Source organism: Nelumbo lutea, chromosome 1 (assembly GCF_056320005.1).
Source record: "Nelumbo lutea isolate HS-2025 chromosome 1, American lotus-T2T, whole genome shotgun sequence".
NCBI lineage: Eukaryota > Viridiplantae > Streptophyta > Magnoliopsida > Proteales > Nelumbonaceae > Nelumbo > Nelumbo lutea.
Genome location: NC_142684.1, coordinates 193384920 through 193392736, shown reverse-complemented (window position 1 = coordinate 193392736; position 7817 = coordinate 193384920).

Genomic DNA, 7817 nt, shown 5'->3' with positions numbered 1-7817 from the left:
GATTCTTTTGTTTTTTTTTCTTTCTCAGTTTCTCCCAAATGAAGCGGGGGTAACAATTTGGCGCAAAGACAATTCCGATTACAACAGTAGTTCAAGTTAGACTCATGGCTCTGTGTGATTAATTGCGACTCGAATGGTTGAATCGATTATGCTTTGACCCAATGAACTTTTTGGGTCCTAGTTAATTGATAGTCTTTACAGCCTAAACAAGTTAACAAGTCAATTAATTAATAAAACCATGACCTAATGAATAATTAGGGGTGAGCAATCGATTTATTCAGTTAAAAAATGAATCATATAAACCAACCAAAACTGAAAATCGAAATTGAAATTGAAATTGGTTTTCGGTTAAAACTGAATTTCTTTAATCTATATACTACTATTAAAAGTGTGTAATACAAAACACAACCATAATAAATTGAAAACCAACAAAGAAAGAAGCCACAACAACAAAAAACACTAAAAAAGCCTAAGCTAGGCAACCAAGGACTAAGACATATACTACTAAATGTCTGCTTGCACCAATTGCTGAAACAATCAAGGCAACCACCAACAAAAACACCCTGGTTTGTTAATCCCTTATGAGCAAGGGCATGAGCCACTCCATTGTTAGATCTTTTACTGTGCAAGAAAGCAAGGTTTTAAAAGGCTAAAGGCATAGTTGATGCGTAATATAATAATTAAGTTATATAAATAATTTATATTTTTATATACTTTATATGAATAAAATATTTATTTTATATATTTATTAATTATATAAAATAATTAATTAATCAAATTCGAATCGAATCAAATATTCAAATATTTAATAGGATTCAAATTTGAATATTAATTTTCAATATTCGTCGGATACGAAATCGAATTTGAATATTGGATTTTCTAATCGGATTCGAATTCAGATATTGCCTGATCCGATTCGAATTCAATCCATTTACACCCCTATGTGGCGAGGTCTGCCACTACTGCAAATTGCAACAGTGGCGAGAGAGAGAGAGAGAAGGGGTCGATGTTGTGTTGGCTTTGAAAATTGAAACTAGTACATGTACAAGGTAGCCCTTTGCGCAGACCGAGGAAGACAAAGAAGAATTAGAGGAGTACTTTAAGACATTGATGGCAAGGAAGATAAGCCTCGGTAATATGAAAAAGGTGTCAAAAGTTTAATTTTGAAAATTCAAAGAAGAATGATGGGAAAATAGTCTTTTTAATCCTTCTGTTAACTGAAACTGATGGTAAGGAAGTTTTAGTCAATTGTCAAAAATAGTAAGGGTACTTTAAGACAATACTAAAACAATAGGGGTATAGTTAGTCAATTTCCTAAACCTTAGGGTAGTTTAAGAAATTTGCCCAAAAAAAATATAAATATAAAATTAACCCAACAATGGAGTTATTTTCTTGTTTGTTGACAAGTAGTTCAACCTTTTATTAAACAATAAAAAAATTAAAAAGATGAAAACACACAAAAGTATAAAAATACAAAAAACAAATTGTAGAAAACATTTGGGAAAATCTATATTATTGTATTAAAAAGATGAAAGCACACAAAAGTATAAAAATACAAAAACAAATTGTAGAAAACATTTGGGCAAATCTGTACTATTGTATATTTATCATATTAACCAAAATTAAGTGTGACAAATAAGAATAACTTTATAGACATAGAAATAAAAAAAAACTATAGAAAATATTGGAAATATATTATTTATTATCATCATCGTCATCAAAAATTTGTCATGTGCAAAGCATGTACACACTTACTAGTTACTATTAAAAGTATGAATGAGAGTGGAATTTTTATTTGACTAAAATATCCCGACTTTTGAATTTGATCCATCTCTACTTGTAAGGATAAAAATGTAATTTGAATAACTAATTTTTTCCTTATTCAAATCACTCTCATTAATTCTTATATTTAAATTAGGGTTAATTACTTATATATTCCTTGTACATTCGAGAAACTACTAATACACCTTGAACTTTGAAAAACAACTTATATATGCATTATTAACTAGTTCCACATAACATAAATAAGACCTTTGTCATTGCACCATTTAGAGCCATTAATGATTCACTCCAAAAGTTTTCATAATACCAATTTTCCCTTAAACATTCAAAACATTGGGCTAAAAACATTTAACCTCAAGATTTAAGTGGCTTTGGGAGTGGAAATGATTGTAAAACATTTAACCTCAACATTGGGCTAAAAACATTTAACCTCAAGATTTAAGTGGCGATGGCCGATGGGGAAGTGTAAATGATTGTAAAAACTCCAACTCTCACCCTTCCTCGATCTTTGTTCAAAAGACCAAACTCCACCCTCATTCTCCGACAATAATAATGGTGAGAACGAGGGAACTATGGCAATCACATGGATATGTATCATTGGAATTGCTCCTGTTAAATTAACAATAAAAGCTCACCTAATGGTATAATACTTCATTTGAATCTCTGATATTTATAAAAGAGGATTTATTAAGAAGAACAACAGTTTATAAAGAGGGATAATCACATCAGTTTCACTTGTTATAAAACAATATTCAAATGATTTATTTTGATGGTTGATTAGTTAAAATTCAAGAGGTGTTGTCCAGTGCGAATTTTTTTTGTTAGTTAATTTTAAAAATAAATCAAAATCATATTGTTTGAAAATAAATTGATTTTTAAAATAAAAAACACAAAAATATGTTTTTAGTTTTAAATTTTTTTCCAAAATTGAAACAAACAAATGTGTTCTTGAATTTCTGGTTCAAACAACATGTTTTCATTTGATTATTTAATACCATGTTTCATGAATCATATAACATTTGTTGATGCTTGGATTGGTCGAGGTCAACACTGTGAATTCACCCCCAAGTCCAAGTAAACCCGAGGTACTAGAAGTCCGAGTACAAGCGTGGCCAAAGAGTGGAATTCGAGATGAGGGAGATTCATGGTCTGTAGTCCGATATTTACTTTGTCCGATACCTGAGGTGGATGAGGATCCCGGTATCGATTCTACAGGGAAGGAGAATGTTAAAGGCCTCGGGTAAAGACTCGAGGCAAGGACTCCAATGGTCAAGTTAGTAAGAGGGTATGAGGTGGACGAGGTCACAAGAGAGCAAGTAATCTCAAGAGTGAGCTAGAGAGCTGGAGTATTCCTCCTTTTACCTAGAGGAGATTGCCTCCTATTTATACTTGAGGCTGCTAAGGGCAGGTGACCTTGAACAGCTTGGATGCAGTCCGTACAGAGGGCATGATCATTTGGGAGTGCCAGGTGAGGAAAGCGCAATGACCCTTCCGCTCTGTGCTTCGCTACTTGACGCGTGTAGGCTTACCATTGGCCCAATTGGATGTGCCTACATCATTTGCTCCCCACTCCCGAGGCCGGGGTGGGGACCCGAGATAGGAGGGGCCTCGACTTTGGCCGAAGGGAGTGCATTGTCTCGTACTATGAGGCGTTGATGGACCTGTGCGCATCGTGGCCTATGATGACATCGATATGCCTTTCTTTGAAATGCGAGGATGGTCGAGGCTCATGCAGGGCCTCGGGTCGGCTGTACCTGGAGGGGGGGCCTTGGCTTTGGCTCTGAGTTTTCCATGGCGTGAGGCGGCCGAAAGGGAGGTTTCCCCTAGTCTTATGAATGTTGGGTGCATCTCGTGAGGTCTCGACTTCAGCTGAGGGTGTCAAGGAGGAAGCGCAAGGGTACTCGAGTTGGTGACTTTGTCGCTTTGTGAGGGAGTCTCTTTATGCAATGTCGTGGGTTGTGAAGGAAGTGGTTCTTGGAGTCAGATACGGGTCACACTGGTCACAAGTCCCCGAATTGGTGAGTTGGCGGTCGAGCCCTCAACGGGTTGTTGAGTCTTCACCATAGGGAGGATGGGACGTAGGTGAATCGGACAGTGCATCTGCTGAGTCAACACAATTGGGGTGACCAATGAGTTGCTGTGAGGAGGTGCTTTAGTTCACCAGGCCTCATTTTGTCTACCCGAGGAAGGCCATGTGTGCCGGTTAGCGAATAGGTATAGCAAAGGCGATTGTTCGCGCCCACCAAGGGTACCCCATGTCCACAGGCCCCCACTAGTGGGGCAACAGAGGGAAGAAGGTCGAGGAAGATCGACCAAGGAAGACTAGCCAGAAAAGAACAGCTGGGGTGCCGCCAGCACCTCCCACGAAGAGGCCTGCGCACAAAGACAACCTAGCCGAGGGTGATGTGCCGAGGAAGGGGGCTCTTGCTGCTCCAAGGAGATCGCTTGTGAAGGGGGCTCCTGCTGCTCCGAGGAGACCGCCCGCGAAGGGACCTGCCGCTAGGCCCTCATTTGCTCCTCCCTCCACTTCCGAGCCTACAAGGGGGGGGGGGGGAGTGCCTGAACCATCTCTACCACCTAAAGTGGGGCGTCCACAAGGGGGACTCCATTGATACTGAGGGCATCAGCAGGGCCCTCGTCAAGGGTATGGTCCCTCCGGGGGACTGCCTAGACATGATGCAGACGGACCCCATTGCCATCGTCGATAAGGTGATGGACTTCTTGGCCAAGGTGAGTTTCCATCTCTTTTTGACTTGTCGCTTGCTAGATTCTATTGGCTTTACTGATGTTATGATTAGTGCAGGCCTGCTGTCACTATGTCAGCCTCGGTGACCGCGTCCGCCTCCTTCTCGAGTGTGCGGCTTGGCTCGAGAAGAAGAATAAGCAGCTTTAGGTGCGGGTGACTTTGGCGAAGAGCAGCTGAGATGAGACCCTCACGTTGCTGAAGGAGGAGAAGCTACTCCGACAGATGCTGGAGGATGACTTAAGGGCCAAGAAGGCTCTCAACACCAGGGATGAGAACTGGTTGAGGAGGTCAGAGGCTGAGGCCGAGGCAAAATACCAGGACATTGTTGCTGTTTAATAGCAAATGCCAGAGTACCAATAATGTCTGGTGCACTATGGATTTGCAGCCTACTTGGAGGGGATTGGCGACACCAAGAAGGCTCTTTTGAAGATGGTGTTGGACTTCCCCTTTGACCAGTTATAGGTGCTCTCTGACTCTCTCGCCCCCAAGGACAAGGCCGAGGTTGTAGACGTGATCATTGAGGATCCTGCCATTTCTCCAACTAAGGGCGAGGCCTAGCCAACTTCAGTTCTTCTTTTTTTTGTCTCTGTTATAAATGTGCTCGGCCTTGAGGGCCAAAAAGTTTGTAAGATGAATTGTGAAACGAGATGAGCATTTTTTCCGTATACTTTGTGCTTGTCTAAAAGGGTCACAAGTAGACAAAAATTAACCTGAAGTGGCTCGTCAGATGTTCGCTTTAGGAAATTAGCCTAACACACTTATTCCCTTAGGCGAGGCCGAGGTGGACCTCCGAGGTGATTGGGGTCACGTGCTGAGTTGAACCATCAGGATGGTCAGGGTTACTGTCCACTTTCCCTTGTCTTACTATCATGGAGCCAAGGTGGTTGCCTACTGCTGAAGAGATCACCAAGTTGTGTATCTTGTGCCTTTTTGCGGTTGCATTCCTTCTTGTGTTTCTTGTGTAGGGGTCGATTCCCCCTTCCAAGAGGTCGCAAGTTGTGAAAATTCATTACTCAATAACCCATCTACTCAATCGCCCAGGTGGGCCGGTGCCAATCTCGAGCTTGGATGAGGACTCAATCGTTTGGAGGGTCTCTTTGAGGCTGAAGCCAAAATCAAGGGCCGACTCATCGGCTACAACCGAGTTCCAATAGGTTCCCTATTAGAAAAAATGAGCAGGCGTGTGACCTCTAGCGGGCTGTATGCCTTGAGCCGTCGTTTGTTCCAGGTGTGTAACCTTGGCAAAGGTTGTATACTGTGGCCAGGCTGTCGAGCGAGGTGGGGGACTTGGCGACTAGGCGTTCGACCTTTGAGTGTCGTGTGCCTTGAACCGAGGTCCAGTCCGAGCGTGTAACCTTGGCCAAATTTGTATGCTATGAAAGGGCGCTTGATCGAGACGAGAACATATACGCTGAGGGTTTGAGTTGAGGTTTCCTCGGTGGTGATGTATGTCTGTGCCTTCAAAAATTCTGCCTTGGTTCTGGGTAGCATCTTGGCGACAGAGCACTTGAGGGCTGACCCGGGGAGGAGGCCTTGAGTTGTTGCGTTCATGGAGGTGTCTCGTCGGCTCTCCTTGACTTGCCGAAGTTCGTCCTTCACCGCACCAAATTGTGCCTGTATATTGGCAATCTACTGGCTGGTGGGTACCTCAACTTCCTCTCATTCTCCTCAACGATGGGAAGGGCCATTTATGTCTCAGTTCCTTTTGGCTTGTCTATCGTCGAGGTAGTCTCGAAGGTCCGAGGTGCAAGGTGGATGTGGTGTTTCTTGTCAGCTGCGATGTCCTTGGCCTCGATGTCAATTGCAAGACTGTACTAATTCGTTCTCCCTTCAGTTGGGAGGTCTTGTGTGCCAAGGGGGTTGGCTCGCACGTCAGCTACTACCAGGTTTGGAGGGCTTGGCCTGGTGGGAGTCAACGGAGTCGAGGGCTAGCGGGTCCGCAAACTCGCGCTGCCCCCACTGGCCCGATGCCCGGGCAAGGCGACCACCCTGAGGGCGGCTTCCTACTTGGGGACATGCCTCCTTGACACGTCAGGGGAAGTGGTCCAATCGGTTTAGGACCGCTTGGTATTGCTCATTGGTGACCAGGTTTTGGGAATTCTTGGTGTTTCTTACCATGTTGAAGGGAGTCTTGATTGTAAGTTAGATTGAAGGAAGTCTTAGCGATGTTCCCATAGACGGTGCCAATTGTTGGTGCTCGGATTGGCCGAGGTTAACACTATCAATTCACCCCCTAGTCCAAGTAGACCCAAGGTACTAGAAGTTCGAGTACAAGCATGGCCGAGGAGTGGAGTCCGAGATGAGGGAAATTCGTGGCCCATGGTCCGATATTCGTTGTGTCCAATACCCGAGGTGGATGAGGATCTCAATATCGGATCTGTAGGGAAGGAAAATGTCAGAGGCCTCGGGTGAAGACCTGAGGCGAGGACTCCGATGATCAAGTTAGTAAGAGGGTACGAGGCGAACGAGATCTGAGATGCAAACACCCAAACAAGGTCACAGGAGAGCAAGTAATCTCAAGAGTGAGCTAGAGAGTTGGAGTATTCCTCCTTTTACCTAGAGGGGGGTTGCCTCCTATTTATACTTGAGGCTTCTAGGGGGCAGGTGACCACGGACGACCTGGATGCAGTCCGTACCGAGGGGCGATCATCTGGGACCGCCAGGTGAGGGCGTGCGATTGGCTCCGTGAGGCCTGCCAAGCCTAGCCTAGCATGCGTCCTGATTGATCTAGTGCGAGGTGCTGACATTGGCTCTACCCACGACCTGATTGGTTCTGCTATGTGCTTTGCTGCCTTACACGTGTAGGCTCACCATTGGCCTAGCCGGATGTGCCTACATCAACATGTAATACTACAAATTTGTTTTTATTTGAAAAAACATCATTGTGATGGTTTCAAAAGCATATATTATTTTAAACAAAACTAACTTTGTTGTTCATATCAAGATGTGTTTTTGTTTTGTTTTGTTTTTTTGTTGTTATGATAATATATAATTTCTAAAACAAATAAAAATAAAAGCATGCATGAACACCCCCTAAGTGTAAGTTTACTTATGTTTCTATAAGTTATTATATATTTAAGCTTTATGTCATTAGTCATACTAACTAAGTTTAATTAGAAAGAACAAGTCCACCTATTTAATTTAGTCATGATCCGTGTTTTATGATGTAGTCAAATTAAAGCCAAATCAAGATTGCTCATATATTGAAGTGGCATCTCCAAAGTTTGGGTCCACTAGGAGGTTGATGCATCATCCCAAACTTAAAAAATTGTTTTTAACAAATCTTTAC